The sequence below is a fragment of the Pseudoliparis swirei genome, chromosome 9 (assembly GCF_029220125.1).
Source record: "Pseudoliparis swirei isolate HS2019 ecotype Mariana Trench chromosome 9, NWPU_hadal_v1, whole genome shotgun sequence".
NCBI classification, from domain to species: Eukaryota; Metazoa; Chordata; class Actinopteri; order Perciformes; family Liparidae; genus Pseudoliparis; species Pseudoliparis swirei.
This window is the reverse complement of record NC_079396.1, coordinates 19682215-19702556: the sequence shown is the minus strand read 5'-3', so window position 1 is coordinate 19702556 and position 20342 is coordinate 19682215. Positions and strand designations below refer to the sequence as shown.

The 20342-nt window shown below is 45.4% G+C and overlaps 1 protein-coding gene across 2 annotated transcripts in view; it reads right to left on the bottom strand.

Moving 5' to 3' along the window:
* The window catches only part of nckap5l (NCK-associated protein 5-like), a 42173-nt gene that overhangs the window by 19474 nt on the left and 2357 nt on the right, over positions 1-20342 (bottom strand). Inside the window, exon 1 of one of the 2 annotated variants that reach the window (XM_056422056.1) lies at positions 2031-2309. The exons of the other annotated variant lie outside the window; for it this stretch is intronic. The gene's annotated coding sequence lies outside the window, so the exon portion shown is untranslated. Of the gene's footprint in view, positions 1-2030; positions 2310-20342 lie in introns of those variants that run through there. 2 annotated transcript variants of the gene reach the window in all.

The window sequence follows — 20342 nt, the reverse complement described above, 5'->3', positions numbered from 1 at the left end:
CTTCGATCTCTTAGTTAACAGGAAACCGAGGAGGAGAGGAACGCTCCATTGCTCTCGGGAGATACCGGCGCTCAGCAGACGCCAGCAATGCCAGGACCACAACTCCCCCCCCCCCCCCCCCCCCGCCGCTCCTCTATCTCGCTCTCCTCCTCTCGTCTTCCCTTTCATCTCTGACTCAATGTGAAGTGTAATGAAAGAAAAATGAATGAATAATTAAGCAGACACCGCGTTTAAGAACTCCCCTTTTTAGGTCTCTGCGTCAACACAGCATTTTACACATTGAGGGCCACACAATGATTTCCTTTTTAAGTTAACAGACGACTGTGGGATTCCCCATTAATAGAGTCCCTTGTAAATTATGTTCACTTTGTACAACGGTTTCATTTCGGGCCTAAAGGAGACACTCCGTCTGCTGCAGCGTTTTGTCTGATCACTTCAGATACGTTGAGACGCCGAGCCTCAGCGCCAACTCTTCATTTGCAAAAGGGAAACACGGCTGATCCTTTTAGAGCTTGTCAAACTGAAATGGGATTAGAGGTGTTGAGCGTCTGCCCTCTCAATCTGGGTTTTAATAAAGTAAGAGCAGATCATCTGGTCCGTGTCCTCCTCAGTACTCCTGGTCCTGAGAATAGAAGCCGACGGTGATCTGTGATCTATGTCACGAGAGCAAGATCACAGAGACGGCAGATCACAGGGCTCACAAATGAAAAGCACAAGAGACCCCGGAGATCGCACATCCCCAGTTTATTTATTTGCAGAGGACAGGCTTTGGTTTTTTGACAGCTGGACGCTGAGAACATTATGAAATATTGAGTGCATGATGCTGCAGAAGACGATGGGTAGATGAGATTCATGGAATGAGGGCAGAGGGGGAAAAAAACGATTTCAAAAAGCGACTCAGCCGAAGCAGTGAGAAGAAGAAATGCACAAACGCTTCTTAAAATCATGTCAGTCGCACTCTTGGGGATTTGGCAAAAGGCAAGGCCGTCTCAGGATATGTCAAACACCACCCTTTCCATCTGGCAGTCTGGGAGAGGCGCCGATTGAAGATCTTGCTGTGTAGACAAAGTGTGGAGGCGGGAAATGTAAACAATGTGACGAAAACCTAAATCCTCACACGGTGGAATTAAACAACATCGGGGACGACCGAAAATGTAGGCCAAAGGCTTTTTTTGGTGGTTTTTTTTGTCTGCAGATGTAGCATCGCCGCGCGATTGTCTGCATCCTTAATGCAGACACGTATCAAAGAGGAGGAGGAGGGATGTGGGCGACACTGAATCAGACCGGGGGAGCTCCCTCGGTGCCGCTTCTTGTCTGATGTTTGGCTGTAAGAACCGAGACGAATGGTCCACAAGCGATATTTTGGGATGAGGAGCGGAGGCGGTGGAGAGGAGATGGAGGAGGGTGGGTGATGGAGGAGGGGAGCCCTCATTGGATGTGCGCCACGTACGACTGAGAGCAATCAAACTGATGGCAGGGATGCTTCTTAAATCCGTGCCAGCCGACCTGCACACCCGAGGAGGAGGCGCATGAAACACTCACTGTGTCTTCCTTTCGTCAAACACAAGAAGCACATTTAGGCTGCGCCGTCCACCAATCGGCGTACGCGTCGGGCAGATTTACGACACGTTGTTTGCCGCGACCAAAACAATCCGACGTTGTTCCGTGTTTGTTCGGCCAAAATGAAAAAACGCCGGCGTGTCGTTGAAAAGAGCTCCTGAATGAAATGCGAGCTAGCCCCCGGATACCAATGCTAACCCAAACACACAGCAAGTCAGACCCGTCCTCAGAGTCATCATCATCAAGTCCATTCATGTTAAGTCAACAGGATAAAACCTCAAACCGCACGTGTTCCCTCTCTGTCACATCACTTCGTTCGCACGCAAGTAAAATACCTGCTTCTTCTTTTTTGACACGGACGCCCCGTCACAACAGGAAGACACAAACGAGAAGCCCAGAAAACAACATGTCAGCTGTACAAATGCCATCAGCATTCACACGCTACCACAAATCCCCCTCCATCAGCTCACCTTCCCCTCGCTGCCGTCTCAGTCATCCAGTCGGCGCATCCAGAGATCTCCTCGCAGCAGAATGAAAGGCACCAGAAGAAGATGTGGGGGGGGGGAAAGAGCAACAGAAAGGCCACAACCTTACATTTCTGTTTTCCGGCTGCTGCGGGGGAGATTATTTTCCTCTCTTTTAAAAGTGCCGTCACCCTGAGAGTGAAGCGAGGAAGCCGGCTTCCTCTACGCTTCAGCTAGAAGAGGCCTGTCCTTGGGCATGTGCATTGTGTGTGTGTGTGTGTGTGCTGTCTGCAGAGGCTGCCATGTCTCCCATTGTTCCAGGGCGAGTGAGGCAGGCTTCCTACCCCAATAGACCCTGCCTACTACAACAGCTGTGGACCTGCCCCCACCTCTCTGCCACTCGTCCTGTCTTCTCCCCTCCTCCTCCTCCTCCTCCTCCTCCTCCTCCTCCAACTCCTGCCTCTCTGCCTCTGCTGCTGCTGCTGCTGCTGCTGCTTCTAAACATTAACCCTGCAGCTGCCGGCTCAGGCCCATAAAGAGGTGGAGAGGGGGGTTGCGTTTCAAAAGAGACCCTACCATGTAACGGACAAAGGAACTTAACACAGAGAGGATATCCGACAGCAGGGCTGAACTGACAGCACTTCTGCAAAGAGCCATTCGGTCGCCCTTCGAAAGAAAAAGAGCTCTGTGCGAAGAGGATTGTCTTTCTCAACCACGGTGGTAATAGGTGTTGGACTGAGGCGCTGAGGGTTGGACCATCATGTGTGACCAGTAGATATCAACATAGCAGCCCGTATTACCTTATTGCAGATCAGTTGATATTGCGGTTTAAAGTCATTTAAAAACAGTGGCACTGGAATGTGGTTTTCTCACCAGAGGGCGCTGACAAGTTGGTTTTTACATAGTAAAATATCAAAATTTGAAGACAAAACAAACAAATATAGCACGACTATATGCCTTATAATTGTTGTTTGTTGACATTATACATTCAGGTTTAAAGACATGTCAGTATCAGGCTCAAGCATCCAGTATTTATTTTTTTATTACATGAATGGCATTTTTGCTGAACAAAATTATTTAAACAATTTAGGGTGGCATGTATGTTCCATTATCAACCAATCAAACCTAAAACAATTAGTTTGACTAATGGATTTGTAAATGGACAAAAATGTAATCTGCCAAATTGTTCATGCCATAGTTCCATGGTTAACACTTCTAAAATAATATAATTTGCTTCTTTTCGTTGTCGTACCTGAACATTAACTGAACATGTTGTGTCTAGAGGGCAACGTTCACTTTTTCAACTTTTTAAAAGACAAAACGATTACATCCATTAACTGAATGAAAAATAGATGCCAGATCAATCTACACTCAAAATAATCGTTATTTGCAACCCTATTAATCTGCTGATTGTCTTGTAGATCAATTAATGTATTGTTCGGCATCTAAAATTAAAATAAATTGAATACAATCTCTTTAAGAGCTTGTTTTGTTTGTTTACTATCACATAAAAAGCCTCACAATTGAGAAGCTGAATCAGTATATCAATTGTTATTTGACTTAAATGGTTAATCGATGATCTAAACGGTTGCTGATTATCGACAAACTGGTTTAGCTTCCTAAAATTGCCCAATGTGACATATTCAGATTGTTTGTTTTGTATTAAATCTTCACTTCTGAGAAGCAGGAACACGAAACATGTTGTTTCTCCGAAGACCTCCAGGCTCACCTCGTAAATCGACCAACTATTAGTTTAAACTTTCTCACACGCAGTCATGATTTTTGTGAACGATTGTCAAGGCAGCAGCTCGTTTTAACGCCACCATGCCGTGTCTTAACTGGTCAGCAGCTGGAGGCTTTGTGAACGAGCGTCTCGTGTGGTTTATCTCTGCAGGTTTCTCCCGGTGTGACTCATCTGCTCTCCTCGTTGATGAAGCCAGACACACTAAACCGAGTCTGATGACACAATGACTGAGCGCCAAGGCAACGACAACAGGAGGAAAACACAGGTTTCGGGTATTGAATGTGGGAGGATGATACAATACAGTAATAATGGAAGAAAAAGCCTCCCAATAACTGCCCCATGAAATGATTCTTTTAAAACAGCCGATCTATATGCAAACCAATTCAAAGTTGAGCTTTTTTCCAATTTGACCCTAATTGCGTCGACAAGAGGCCTGACCCAGATTGCTTTGGCCCCCACAACAAACTTCCTACAGTCAAAACCAAGCGCCCCAAGCGCCACATGAATGGCAGTTGTTTCAAGCCATTGCCATTCAGATTTGACCAAAACAGTCTCGCCAGTTTGGCGAGTATACGAAGTGTCCCAGATTCACGGCAGAATTTCAATTTCTACGTCTGAAATGCAGTGTACTTCAAAGTATAGAACATTTACACACGTACGGCACATCAGCACAGAGGTACTTGCAGTTTAGTCGAGTACTTCCATTTTATGCAACTTCACATGTATATTCAACTACAACTCAGCCAAATATTATTCTTATTTACACTTTCATCCGACATCTTTAGTTAGTTTACAGATTACACTTTTTATTCGTGCCCATGCCGTCCATGGAAAACCAGGTATCTCCAGATGTGTTGATTTTGAATGTTTCTGATCAACTGAAGGGAAAGTGTTCCGTATATGGGTTAAGAAATTCTCAAACTTCTTAAGCTAAATAAACTTTTTTTTAAACCCCTCTTGGATTAGCATGAAAGTGCATCGTCACAAAGCTGAAGACAAGGCTGTTTTTCTGAGATCATGAGTTGACTTTTAGAGATACGTGGGTCTCATAGAACCAAGAGGCACGTCATGATCTTCTGGAATATGTTGCATTTCTGGAGATTAAACTACCCAACAGTATATGAAAAGAGTTCAAATTAGCACAACCTTTATCATCTTCAGCAGTAAAATGCAACGTACACATGAATGCAGCATTCATATGAATCAATGACTACTTTTAGCTGATAATACACTTTTACTCAAGTTGTGAATGCAGCGTGGTTACTTGCTGAAATGAGACACGGTGAGATCTGCTTTCAAACTAAAAGACACAATAAAATACAATATGGACAATCAGGAAAAAACCCAAAACAAAATACTGCACAGGTCATACAGACTGAACCACATCAAAGGTTTTTTTGTTGAAAAAACCCGACAGACGCTGAGCTTCATATTAAAAATCCCCCAGATCAAACAAGCTTGTGTCCAGTGAGGGTTTATCCTCTTATTACTGAACACATATGGCCGTCCTGCCCAGTCGGTCCTCATCGCCAGGCCTCTAATATGTGTCCGCCCAGTGGCTGAGAGACAGAGACAACATGCATGGGAGCATCACCGCATCAATCAAAACTGGTTTTAAAGGGGACATGTTATGAAAATTCCACTTTTTTAGTGCTTCTATACGTTAATTTGGGTATCTGGCATGTCTCCCAACACAAAAACGCTGGAAAAAACAACAACTCACGCGGCTTGTTGTGGTTCCTCTATGTCAGAAACGATATGCTTGAGTGCGTCAAATGGGATCACCACCAACGTCTACGTAGATTTTGAAGCATGCCCATGTAGGGAGTCTGGCTACATGGCCTTGGACCGCCCCCCACCACAACTTTGCAGGTAAAGTTTATTTGAAAGTTGTGTTCATATTACAGACATGAGTCATCCAATAAGTCATAAGTCGTCAAATACAACGATTTAATAAGTAAACAAGGTTTAAACACTAATTAATGGAGGTAAAAACGTTACCCCCGCCCCTGCTTGGTCACTTACTGTTGTCAGATAACACTTTCGTTTACAGATGGAACTTTACTCATGTAGCATTTATATCTTTATGGCGTTCCCGTTACTTGCATTTACACAAACACTTTCACAAACAGTAACTTACATAGACACACTGTATTTGCTACATACTCATACATGCACAACAGTGGCGGCTGGTGAATTTTTTTTGGGGGGGGCGGGGGCGCAGTTGGGCGACGCAGTTTAAATAGCACTCAACAATGAGAAGAAAAGAGGTTTTGTAAAAAACAAAGCTTTATTTCAAGAACACAGCGTGCTCAACACTGTCCAATAACAACCATCAACACACTGTCACTTTGGGCATGAGAGGTTCAGAGCAGCTTTAAGAAACATTGGGTTGGGTTTCAGAGGTTTGCAAAATAAAAGAGTTTCACCCTCACATGAAAGAGGTTCAGAGCAGAATAGAGTCAGAAAGAGATCACATGTTACATTGGGTGTTTGACAGAGTAGACCCACTACTGTAAAGAAAAGTAGCCCTCCTCTTTTTAAAGTTGGCAAACTTCTCAATAACTCTGGTTAAAGTCAATCATGTCTGTAACCAGCCTGTTTCCATTATTCTTGAGGGAATGTGTCTGTTTTTCAGAACTTCTTCGTTGTGTTTCGATGCCAGTTCGGTCTCCTTCTGCTGCTCTGCTCTGCAAACAGGGTTAGCTTCATGCTGTTAGCGAGTTAGCTTCATGCTGTTAGCTAGATAACTGCGGCAAGATTCGTGCTGTACACTTGTCTGCAGCTCTTTAGATCCCTCACCCCGTTGTAGTCCAGAGAGTTTCAGTCCCAGGACTTTGGAACAACAGACAGGGGAAACTAAACAGCGCATTACTCACTGAGCTCCAGCTAACAGCTCCGTTAGCAACCTGCTCCCGTAGCTCCGTGGAGCTCTCTGGCTGAGGGAATGAGACGGGTCTCTTATTTGCCGAATAGTCCAGTCACGTGAAATAAAAAACGATGTCATTGGCCAGGGCGCACATTTGTGTGCCCCAAGATTCACGTTTCATCCGCCAATGAGAAGCCGTCCTTGCCGAAACGACCGTGAAATGTTTGCTCGCTGCCGCGCACACACGTTGGGCCGGAGCCCCGAAAATGGGGCGGGGCTTCTCTCCGTGATGATGAGTGGCGATATATTATTTATGTCACATTTAACTTAAGTGGTTGTTGACAGGCTGACGGTCTCCCACACACATTTAGCGCGTCAACACAGTATATTTACTATTTAAATGATTTGGTATATAATGTTTTTTGACAGGATATATAATATTTTTTTCTTCTTCTTTTTTTTTCATCTCAAAATTTTAAGAGGGGCGGCGCCCTAGCGCCCTCTATGGACGCACCGCCATTGATGCACAAACTATTCACGTACTCGAATCTCGAGCACCACTATGCTCTCAAAACCGCTAACAAGACTGTGAGACCTTAGCCAATGTACAAACAACAACAAAATGTAGAAGTGACATTCAGAAACGTCCTGTTGAGCCCTAACTTCTCGAACTTGTTCGGGAGCCTCTTCTTGTTCAGGGTCTGACTCTGGTTCAAAACGATATGGGTGCACAACGCTATCTTCATCTGCAGTAGCCATATTTCTACAAAGGTAATGGCTAGCGGGGCAGGCAGCAGCTAGGCGAGCGCATCTCGTGGAGGAGGGGGAGGGGAGAGGGGGAGGGGGGAGCTGGCTCATTAGCATTTAAAGGAACAGGCACTCAAAACAGGTAAATCTGTGGGGAGGTGTTTTTGACAGGGTAAAAAGGGTGCTGTTTGAAATGATTCTTGTGGTATTTTGACCAAAATATGTTACAAACATTTCATTAAGACCCCAAGGAACCATATCAACTTGTGGAAAAATGGGCATACGATGGATGGGTCCTTTAAAAGATATGTTCAGTCAGGTGCCAAAATGTACATTGAGGCGTTTTTTATTTGATGTCATTTTTCTTCCATTTATAAAAGTGGCTTAACGATCTCATAATGGGCCAACAATGTTACAGAAGAACAAACTTAGTACATGGACTCAAAATGGAGCAAAATCGATATACTTTTACTTTTTACTTCTACTCCATTATATATCTTTAGAAGTAGATATTGTACTATTTAATAACATGTGCTAATAAAAGTAGGCACCTAGTCCTCAGCATCCTCGAGCAAAACCCTGTCTGCTGTGAAGATGGAAAGTCGGTGGCAACTGAAAGCAGCAGCACCAAGGATTTCTTGCAGCGTCTCAAGCCAGCAGCAGCGCTAAAACTCTCGCTTTATATTACATGAGCAGATCCTCATATCCTCGTTGTTTCCAAATGAAAACGCTGCTGGTTGCCGGAGGGCGAGTTATGTTTCAGAGGAGGAGAATGTTGTGCACCGACAGATATGCTAGAGAGGTTCAGGTCATTTATGTTCGCTTTCTCTCATTCCAGGCTTCCTGATTGTTTTCACCTGTCATCACACCTGTCTCCTATGCTCATCAGTGTCAGCCCCGCCCCTGATTGGTCCCACCTGTGTCTTGTTACCATGTGCTTAAATTCCCCTGTCTCCCAGTGTTCCTTGTCAGTTCGTCTGGTCTTTTGCCATGATCAGGTCGGGTTATGTTATGCTCTTGAAAAGTTTTTGATCCCTCACTACGTGAGCGCTTTAATTGTGTTCACTGCCGAACCGAAAAATAAAGTACTTACAAATACTTTATCTCTGTCTCCCGGGTCGTGCAATTGGGTCCTACTTCCTAAGTGTCTGAGGTCGTAACAGAACGAACTGACCACATTATGGACCCAGCCGACCCAAGAACGCTTCACGCCGCTCTGTCGGTACAGGGCGTGACGATTTTTCATCACGAGGAAAAACTGGACAAAGTCAGCCGGGAAATACAAGAGCTGAGAGGACGCCAGGCCAGGGTTCAGGAAGAATTATCTACACAGATGCAACAACTGGTTGCCCAAATGAATAATTGTTTCACTCATCAACAGACTGCTCCTCCGGTGACGTCATCCACAGCTGAGAATTTGCCTGTCAATACTCCAGCTGACGACCCAGGTCAGGCTGTTTCCTCCCCATTACGGCTGGCTCTTCCGGAGAGATTTTCCGGAGACTCTTCGAATTGCAGAGCCTTTCTGGTACAGTGTGATCTGCATTTTCAACACAACCCAGCAGCTATTTTATCTGAGCATGGTAAAGTGGCGTTTATTGTGTCTCATTTAACGGGAAGAGCTGCAGCCTGGGCTACTGCAGAATGGTCTAGAGACACCGAACTATGTTACTCATTGGCCGATTTCATAGAGACTATGAGGCGCATTTTGACCACTCATCGCCTGCTACGGAGGCCAGCAGAAGACTGTTTCAAATACGTCAGCTCAACCGTCAGGTGGTTGATTATGCCATCGAGTTTCGTACAGCAGCAGCGGACAGCGGATGGAATGTTCCGCTCTTCGTGACGCCTTCATGACAGGACTTTCGGAACCGATAAAGGACCAGCTGGCTCCACTGGAGACACCGGGATCTGGAATCCTCATCGCTGTGGCCATCCGGATCGATAACCGTCTTCGAAAGAGAGGGAGCGTCGACGCAACCGAGATGTTATTTCCAGCTTCCAGAATTCGCCTCGGAGGGTCGCGCCGCCAGCGGAGGATTTCCAGCTCATGTTACCGGACCATCAGAGGACTACACTTCCGAATGACTCCGGTGAACCCATGCAGCTTGGAAGAACCAGGCTTTCTCTGGAGGAGAGGCAGCGCCGTCTACGGGAGGGTTGCTGTTTCTACTGCGGCCAGCCGGGTCATCAACTCGCTTCGTGCCCGGGAAAAGATCGTGCTCACCAGTCAAAAGGAGGGCGCGGGTGAGCAAGTTTCCGCAGACTTCACTCCTCGACCTGTTACTCAGGTAGACATTTGTATTAACAATCAGACCATTGACCAGGGTGTGTTAATAGACTCAGGGGCTGACGAAAGCCTTATAGACTGGGGCCTAGTCAAACAGCTAAAGATAAAACTGTCCCGCTATCTCATCCTGTTAGTGCCAGTGCCTTAGACGGCCGCTTGTTGTTCACAGTTACCCATTGCACTGAGCCCATACGGATTACTATAAATAAGGACCATACCGAGGGCATGCAATTTCATATTTTTGAGTCGAATCAGTACCCGATTATTTTGGGGTTTCCTTGGCTGAAGATCCACAATCCTCACATAGACTGGCCTTCAGGGAAAGTTAAGGAATGGGGAGAGGATTGTAAGGGCAGGTGTAAACTTTCGCAACCTGTTAATGCACCAACAGACTCTAGTAGGATCATTATAGATCACCCTGACTATCCTGATCTACAGAAGGTACCTTCCTGTTACCATGATTTAAAAGAAGCTTTTAACAAGTCTAAAGCCTTGTCGCTACCTCCTCACCGAGATTTTGACTGTCCCATTGATCTCGTACCGGGAGCCCCCATTCCCAAGGGGAGACTTTACTCGATTTCGAGACCTGAGAGAACAGCAATGGATGAATACATCTCCTCTTCACTCAAATCAGGGATTATCCGTCCTTCATCGTCTCCAGCCGGAGCGGGATTCTTTTTTGTGGAAAAGAAAGACGGGTCTCTGAGACCTTGCATAGACTACAGTCCACTAAATGACATTACGGTGAAGAACCGCTATCCTCTGCCACTCATGTCATCTGCTTTTGAACTGCTTCAACGGCCAAGATATTCACCAAGTTGGATTTAAGAAATGCATATCACTTGATTAGAATAAAACACAGGGATGAGTGGAAGACTGGCTTCACAACTCTGAATCGTCACTATGAGTACTTGGTAATGCCTTTTGGACTGTGCAATGCACCGCTGTTTTCAAGCTTTTGTGAATGAGGTTTTGCGGAATTCTTGAATATTTCAGTGTTTGTGTATCTGGATGACATACTGATTTTCTCCCCAGACGCTAAATCTCATGTTAACCATGTCCGCCAAGTTTTGCAGAAACTACTGGATAATCAGCTATATGTCAAGGCAGAGAAGTGCGAGTTCCACACAGAAGAGGTGTCTTTCTTAGGATACATAGTCTCACCTAATCATATCCAAATGGATCCTGCGAAAGTCAGTGCAGTATCCCAGTGGCCCACACCAGACTCCAGGAAAAAGGTTCAGCAGTTCCTAGGATTTGCTAACTTCTATAGGAAGTTTATTAGGAATTTCAGTTCTGTTGCTGCTCCTCTGCATGTTCTGACTTCTCCTAAGGTTCCTTCAAGTGGACCCCCAGGCGGATCTTGCTTTCAAACTTCTCAGAGATAGATTCACATCAGCTCCCATACTCACCATTCCAGATCCCCAGCGCCAGTTTATGGTCGAGGTGGATGCTTCCAATGAGGGAATTGGAGGAGTACTGTCTCAACGTTCTGCAGAAGACAACAAGATGCATCCATGTGCTTACCTGTCGCGGAAGTTGACAACGGCAGAGCGGAATTATGACGTGGGAAACAAGGAATTGTTAGCTGTAAAAGCTGCCCTCGAGGAATGGAGACACTGGCTAGAGGGTGCAGAGCAACCGTGTTTAGTCTGGACAGATCACAAGAATCTAGAATATATAAGAAAGGCTAAGCGTCTCAACTCCCGTCAGGCCAGGTGGACACTTTTCTTTAGTAGATTCAACTTCACACTCTCTTTTCGTCCCGGGTCTCAGAATCAAAACCCGATGCTTTGTCTCGTCTTTACGATCCCGAACCACTTGCGGTAGAGCCCAAGACCATCCTTCCACTTAACCGGGTGATCGGAGCCTTTTCCTGGCAAGTGGAGTCAGACGTTAAAGAGGCAAATGTCATGAATCCAGCGCCTAGCGAGTGTCCCAACAATCTGCTGTTTGTTCCTGAGGCTCTTCACTCCAAGGTCATCCACTGGGCTCACTCATCTGTGCTTTCGTGCCATCCGGGAGTAGCAAGAACAATGTTCAGGATTCAACAACGTTTCTGGTGGCCATCCATGAAGAAAAATGTGGCCGAGTATGTAGCGGCTTGTCCGGTGTGTGCGTGTAATAAGACCTCATCTCAAGTTAAGATGGGCTTGCTCCAGCCGCTGCCGATTCCCCATCGTCCTTGGTCACACATTTCGATGGATTTTGTGACAGGATTTCCCTCATCCAGAGGCAAGACTACGGTTCTAACAGTGGTTGATCGATTTTCAAAGATGGCTCACTTCATCCCATTGACCAAGCTTCCTCTGCCAAAGTCACCGCAGAGGTCATGATGAATCACGTGTTCAGGATCCATGGATTCCCTAATGACATTGTTTCCGACAGGGGTCCACAATTCATTTCCGCCTTCTGGAAAGAGTTTTGTCGACTCATAGGTGCCACCGTCAGCCTGTCATCAGGATATCACCCTCAGTCAAATGGACAGTCGGAGCGTCTGAACCAAGAACTAGAGACTACGCTACGTTGTCTCGCCTCCCGGAACCAGACCACCTGGAGTGACCACCTCACATGGGTCGAGGTTGCCCACAATACCCTTCCTACGGCGGCCACAGGTCTCTCTCCATTCCATTGTGTCAATGGTTTCCAGCCTCCACTTTTCCCTAACAACGAGGAAGAGGTGAGGGTTCCATCGGCACATGCCATGATCAGACGTTGTCGCAGAGTTTGGGCTGGTGCTCGCCAGTCTCTTCTCCGGAGTTCAGCTCGGATGAAGGCTGTTGCGGACGTTCATCGCAGGGTCGCTCCCTCCTACAGTCCAGGCCAAAAGGTTTGGCTCTCTACCAAAGACTTACCACTCCATGTCGCCTCAAAGAAACTGGCTCCGAGATTTGTGGGTCCGTTTCCAGTGTCCAGAGTCATCAACCCGGCATCGGTACGCTTGCAACTCCCCAGGACCTTGAGAGTGCACCCAACGTTTCACGTTAGTAAGATCAAGCCGGTGTGTGAGAGCACACTTGTTCCCGCCTCCAAGCCCCCTCCACCGCCCCAGTTCTTTGAAGGGGGTGACGTTTACAAGGTCCGTAAGCTACTGGAGGTCCGTAATAGGGAGGGCAAGCAATTCCTGGTAGACTGGAAGGGTTACGGTCCTGAGGCTAGAAGCTGGATAGCTGCTTCATTTATCGTAGACAAGACTCTTATCCACGACTTTTACAATCAGCCTGGGCCATCAGGAGTTGGCCCTAGAGGGGGGGGTACTGTTGTGCACCGACAGATATGCTAGAGAGGTTCAGGTCATTTATGTTCGCTTTCTCTCATTCCAGGCTTCCTGATTGTTTTCACCTGTCATCACACCTGTCTCCTATGCTCATCAGTGTCAGCCCGCCCTGATTGGTCCCACCTGTGTCTTGTTACCATGTGCTTAAATTCCCTGTCTCCCAGTGTTCCTTGTCAGTTCGTCTGGTCTTTTGCCATGATCAGGTCGGGTTATGTTATGCTCTTGAAAAGTTTTTGATCCCTCACTACGTGAGCGCTTTCATTTTGTTCACTGCCGAACCGAAAAATAAAGTACTTACAAATACTTTATCTCTGTCTCCCGGGTCGTGCAATTGGGTCCTACTTCCTAAGTGTCTGAGGTCGTAACAGAGAACGTGTCGACGTTGCTTCACTGTTTAAGGGATGATGTGAATGGAACAACGCACTCCGTCTCCACCACATCTCTCCATCTATATTACACAACGTGTGACAACGAGGGATAACACAAAGAAATCCAAGTGGCATCTAAATGTGTCTTCTGAAAAAGGGAGGTTTGGTTAAAGTTAAGGATTCCTTTGTGGGCCTAGTTTGTTTTTAAGAAGAGGGGGGGAAATGCTATAATTGTAAATTGGATTTCCATGGCAGTTTGTACCGTGTAGCTTTCATCAACGCACACAGTTTGAGCACAAAATGCAAATTGAAAGAGTGTAACACCGAGATGAATCCCGACAGCAACCAAAAAAACTGCTTCCAATGTTTAATGAGGCATCTCAGTATTGTTTTAGGCTGGAGTTAAAAAGAAAAATGGTCTTGTTGCAAGGCACAGCGACAGTTAACCAATGAACGAAGGACTGTCAGCCGGTCTTCATACCTCAGCTGTGTCAGACATTAAGGCACACAGACATCTGTATGCCATGAATGGGACATTGAGAGACCGGCTTCCCTTCTAAGAGGGTCAAAGGCTGAACAGGCCGACATGACCTGAATGAGAGCCGGTCACATGGTCCCCTGGAGCTAAGACAAGGGAAATGAGGATAACTCTCAACATAAAAGCCTTATTGCCACCTCCCTTCGACATCCACTTTCCCCTCAAGTGAGGATCTTCTCCAACTCAAAAAACTCAACGGTAATGTGAACATGAAGAGAGTCGAGGAGCAATAAAACCCCTGTGTCTCTTAATGGAGGGAAACTTGCCTGGAAGAAAAGTGGACAGAACTGGACTGGAGCAACACATGTGACTGATTTGAAATTCAATGCAAACAACATGTAAAGCAGGACGTCGCGCATCTTAAAAAAAAAAAAATGAAACTCCTCGTGTCATGGTTATATGAGATGACAAGAAAGAAATGGCGTAACCTCTGAAAACGGAGAACAATACAATTAAAACAAAAAAGGCCTGGAACGATTCCTCCATTAACCAATTAACTGATAGCAAACACATGTTTCAAGCTTTTTCAAATGTAGTGTAGTCAGTTTCATTTTTTTACTATTTAAACTATTTGTGTGGCCCACACAAAGTACAAATACTCAACAAAATAATCAATGGATAACATCAATAATGAAATAGAGTGCTCGATTAAACAGAGAACAGAAACATCATAACTTGTTGGTTCCAGCTTTTCTTTCAGCTATTCTTTTGATGCATAATTGAGAATTTATCTGCATTGATTTTTGTCACAAATCATTTAAACATTTGTTCACGATTTTCTGATTTAAAGTAAAAAATCAACAACATAACATATAAAAATAGATGCAGTGTTTGATGAAATAGTATTTTGAAGCATGACTAAGAATGTAACTATGTAAACAAGAAGTAAAATGTGAAGATGTGTTTGTCACGGATCATAAAAGTAATGTTTTAGGGACTTTTGGTGGGCACAACTCGTGATTTGAAGTCGTTAACTTATTTTTTTCTCTCACTATTTGTGACATTAAATTCTAAACAATCAGTTGAGAAGGTTGGCCAAAAATGAAAATAAATTTTAGTTGCACGTGGGCCACGTACAAATACAGAAACCAACGATCCGGTCACAGATGGCCCACCGTTGTTTGTGGAACTATCTGTGAAGTTCTGATTTAGAGTTGTAAATCAGACTCGAGTGGTACAAACCTCCATTGAGGGGCCGACAGTTTAATGGGCACCGATGGCCACGGCTCCATGAGAGGATGGAGAGCTAATCCACCAACGAGAAATGTGACACTCGGGCCTCAGCGAGGAGATGTGCAGGGTTCAAAGCCGGGGCTGTAAACACCTCGCCGTGTCGGTGGAGGCCTCTCGTGTTAATTTGCATGAAGGCTCGGCTCAGTCGGACCTCATTAGGAAGTCAGGAGTTGAAGCCGGTGAGCCATCAATGGCTTTGTGAACTATGTTAGCTGCTTGTGCCAAGCCAGGAGAAATTACCTTCACATGTAGAACTGAAACTATTAATCGATCAAGAGGAAATATATTGGAAGATATTTACATTTTCATGTAATTCTGTTCATAAAAAACGTCAGAAAACAATCGCTGGTTGCAGCCTCCAAAAAAATTAATAAGTACATGATTTATTTGCCTTTCGATATCGAGGTGAATATCTTCAGGTTTTGGACTTATTCTTCTACAAAACAAGCAGTTTAAATAGACCTATGAGATAAGACAGAACTTTGTTTAACCACAGATTGCAAAACAAAGAGTGCAAATACAAAATATATATAATGCCAAAAACATAGGTCTAGATATGCAAGTGGCAAAAAGCTATGTTTGCACAATATCACATTGGAAGTACAGATAAGTATATCTTTTTTAATTACTATTTTCTGATACTTCATAGACCAAAAATCAAAAGGAGCAAACAGCTTCCAGAGCATTGTATATTTGCCGAGTGAAGCTATAGAGAAGTATTGTCTACCTGAACAGAGAATGAAGTCCCTTCACTCTGTGTGTGTCGTTATCCGAGCTTCTCTTTTCTTTGTTGCCGGGCCAACCGACATGCTTTCAGAGCATGTTAGTGCACGTGAGCGTGCCCCACTGGTTAACTCACGGTCTTCACTGCTCTCATATGGCGGTTACAGAAGTGTCGCCACCACCCTCCAGTTCCCCTCCAGGTAAACACCGTCGGCTCGGCCATGTTTGCCGAGGTTTGCACCGTTAGCATCGTCAGCTACAAGCAGGCAGCCCGTGTCGAGAGCCGCTGAGAGGCAATCAAAAGGCTCCCGATCTCTATCTCGCCCCATTTACCAATTAATTAAGACAATTATTACGATTTATCAATCGTGAAAGTAATCATTAGTATTCGCCTTTTGAGGATTCTTTTTTAATTTGATCCACTCCAGAGCTACAGTGATGTTAATAAATCCCTCACATGTAAAAAAAAGATTGTAAGAATGCTCTCCAGTTCTTTTCTGCAATCATAAAAGCCGAGTAATGAAAACCATTTGTCGTGGCATCTATTAAAGGCAGATTTTATACCGCCGTAAATACTCCACACAGATGGCGAGCTGTGTAACCGGACTGACATTCGGTCCGGCTGCACACTACATTTCCATCTGAGTCAGCACACGTCTTTAATACCCGATTCCTCGGTGAGTCACATTCGCACCAAACTGTTGAACCCGGGCATGTCTGGAAAATATGTGAAGGTCGAACAAAACACGCCGGTAAAGGAGGCCAGACGAGTTCATCCAGGTCATCGCGTCTCGTTTGATGGAGCCGCTGTCGTCGCTCACCGTAAAAGCAAAAGGCGCCACGAGGCCAGAAGGTCGCGGTATCTCTGGGCTGATGCGCGGTAACAATAGTCGATCAACATGGTAACCTACTCTGCAAGGATCCAAACATGCCACATCAACCCGACGACTCACCGGCTCACCGGAGGGCCGTAGCAGCTCCTGTATTCTTATTATTAACCAGTCACGGTGCGGAGGTCGCGGCCCGGTGCACTCAGAATACACGGTGAGTCGACTGATGCCCGTGCGTGAGCCACACTGGATGATTGGCATGCGAGTTAGTCACACACTGTGGCGAGGGCAAATGAAACGCTGGCGCTGGAAGACTCGCATGCGGGTTCCCGGGCAGCGACAACAGCGACGGAGAGAGAGTCGCGCACAAGACGAGGACGGAGTGTGTCTTCGCTGCTCCGCCGTTGTAGGGATGCGCCTAGAAACAAGCTAACGCGCATCGCCCAGAGGTCTAATTACCGGGATGGATAGGTTCATGTTTGGGTACTTTGAATGTTTTAAATATAGCCATCGTGGAGCACAGGTTTTATTTTCTATTATACTATGTATTTTGTGAATTAAACTTTATAGCCAGTCAAAGTTGAACTTTACGACAGACCAGATAAAAGAAGGTATCAAAGGAGCTGGGCGATGGGCAGTGGATCCACATCTGGCCACCAGCCGCGGCGGCTCAAAGTCAACCAGGAGTCGGCACGCTCATCATCCACATCCTTTTCCCAAGGTCTGGCCAAGAGGAAGATCTAACTATGGTACAGAATCAAAGATAATGTGCGGGGTTATAGATGGAGATCCTCATTTAAGCCTCCACACAATCTGCTCTCGATCACAAATATATACGACCTCCATGGGAGGACTGCTGATGTTTTTCGAGGCATATAGGTTGGAGCTGTGACACAGGAAGCTCATGAGAATTTGAAAACACTGAAGCAGCAGCAGCAGCTCACTGAAGCACCTTGTGGGAGAGGGCTGAGGGATTGAAAGGGTGGGGGGAGGGGCTGCGTAAAGCTCCTCCATAACAACTTTATTTTAAGACAAATGAAAATAAACTGCAGGGGTGCACAAAGGAACACTGTTAGGATACAAGACAGCCTGCATGTAGATTCAATACCTCCCACTGTCGCCGTTATTCTTTATCTACGCCGTGTTAATCCACGTTATCGTGGGTCGGAAATCTCAGCGTGAAAGATAATGGGTTGTGTGAACATAAAAAACGGAATAAAATGATGGCTTCTTAATCCTTTTTTGTCTCAACAGGACGTGGCGTGGACCCAGTTTGCTTGTATTGATTAAAGCTAAATTCCTATCCATATTTTCTTTGGCCAGACTGATGAATTGAATGTTTGTTGCAGCTGCAGCAGCTAAAACAGTGTTTTGCCAACTTCAATGTTTGTATGACCACAGATTCCTCTGTAGGGTGGGCTTTGAATGAGTGTGAGCTCTTGGCTCTCTCTCTCTCTGTCGTATACTATTAGGATTCCTGATGCATATTCAATCGCGCATGTTTCAGACACGGCAGGCGGCCAATACAGTTTATGTGAGGATGGAGAAGACAAGGCCTGCACTTTGTGAGTTGTTCTGACTTCTGCATGCAATTAATCACGATAAGACTCGAGTGGAGGTGGCTCGGCTCAGAGGAGACAATGCAGGAGAAGATAATATCCCTTTGATCTGAATATGTGCGTTTTGTAAACAGTCTGATGCTGCTGCTGAGCCCTCCGTCAGTCTTCTCTCCTGCTGTGAGCTCGGCTGTTTTGCACCGACTCAGCGGGGTAATTAATGAATATTTTGCGACGCTAATGCAAGCTCCAGAAGTGCCTCTGGTGTATAACCATGGTAACTACAGGACCTGCAAAGAAGCATCAGACAGCGGAGTGATTAAACTCATACCTGATAAGGAGGTCTCAGCTCCAGCCTGGTCTATCTTCAAAGCATGGTCGTTTACACAGAGCGGTGGGTGGTGGGGAGGTGGCGGCTGGGCGGGGGATACTGAAGAGATAGGCCGACTGCAGGAGGCTCTGGCCCGTCTGCGGCCCTTCTAGACTTTAAACGGACTAAATTACAGTCCTGGTGCTATTTCCTCCCGTTAAAACTGCTGAACTACGAGCCACAAAGGTGATATTTCACAGACGGACCGACCTTGAGAGTCTGGAAGGTCTTTTTCTTGCCTCAAGGAGACTTTTCAAGCAAAAGACTAGACTTTTGATGACCAGTTGGACATAAGACATTTTAAGTATTTTCAATAAATAAACACATTAAATTAAATAATCTTCGAGAACAGCTGCACATCGCACCAGGGCAGCAGCTGATTGATCGTCTTAGCAATGTATGAGGTGAAGATGATAGTGGTCATCATGGCGCTTTCTCATTTTCTTAAATTGCCTGTATAAAGTGCTGGACTTATCATTTCAACTGCATCATGTTTCGTGGACTACGGTGCCTATTAAATAACCAAAAACCAGTTAACAGGACCAACGGCCAAATTAAACACTTACTCCATGCCACGTTCCCCCCTCTATTATAAAGTCTGAACACTGTCTGTGGCTGCAACAAGATGTGGGACACAAAGGCGTGCAGAACATCTGTGAACAATTAGAGGCGAACAGAGCGAGCGAGCACTTATACTGCCCATTACACTTGAATAAGTCACTGGCTCGGCTCTTCATGATGTAATGCGGCGCAGCTTGGATATGCAATCTCAAAGTTGCGCTGGGACAGAGCCTCTCACAAAAACTTCAATCGGGCTCAAACATGGAGCACACGGTCCATAAACGTAATGCGGAGAGCGGAGAGTAGAACCACATTTATCTGCAGCTCTGAGGTCATTACTCAGGACAAAAAAAACGTTCACAGCACCAGTGGGTCCTTGTGTTCTTGACCAAATATTGTTCCAAATGATTCTTAAATCCACCCCAGCCTCCTCCATAAAGAAGCAATAAGTCCACCCAATTAACAGAGTAAACTTTAAATTCATGCTACTGCATTTCTGCCCTTGCGGTAGCTTTTTAACGTCTCCCTCCGCTCCAATGCGTTTCACTTATTCTTTATTCACTTGGATGGGCGGGTCAAGAAAAGCGTTGGCAGCAAAAGCAGAACAGTGGTGGTATATTCTAATGCCACTACTCCATATGTGCCGATTATAATTATTGCATGATTTAGTGAGTCGCCTCCCCGATTGTAAACAATCTATTTTTGTGAATTATTGTAAAAAGGAAAATGAGGCGTCTTCTGCGTGTTAAAAAGGAAGACCTGAAGAGTTGTTGGCTGTTTAGCCGGCTCGTTAAGAAAGCTCTGAATACATATATTTGCCCTTTGGAGATTTAGAGATGGTACAGGTACTAGCTTAGCACCGGACTGAACTGTGGACTATTGAGTTGCATTTTGGGTAGTGTAGTTGAAAGCTTCTGACAAGGAAAGAAGCAAAGCAACCTGTATCCTTTTTTTCAGGAAACAAGTCCATCACTTTGTTCCAATCATGAGGTCACTGCTTCAATGAGCCTTTGTGCTATGAAGTCTACAAGGATTTATCACATGATATATACTGCATTTGTCTGCAACGGCCAAGAGCAACAAACTACAACATTACATGAACATAGAATTCGGAAAGGGCGCAATGGATACGTCATTTTTTGTAAAGTCCTCGAGCTTTTCGTAGGAGATCTTCTACAGTGAAATGTGTGTATTTTACAGCCTGAACGCCGG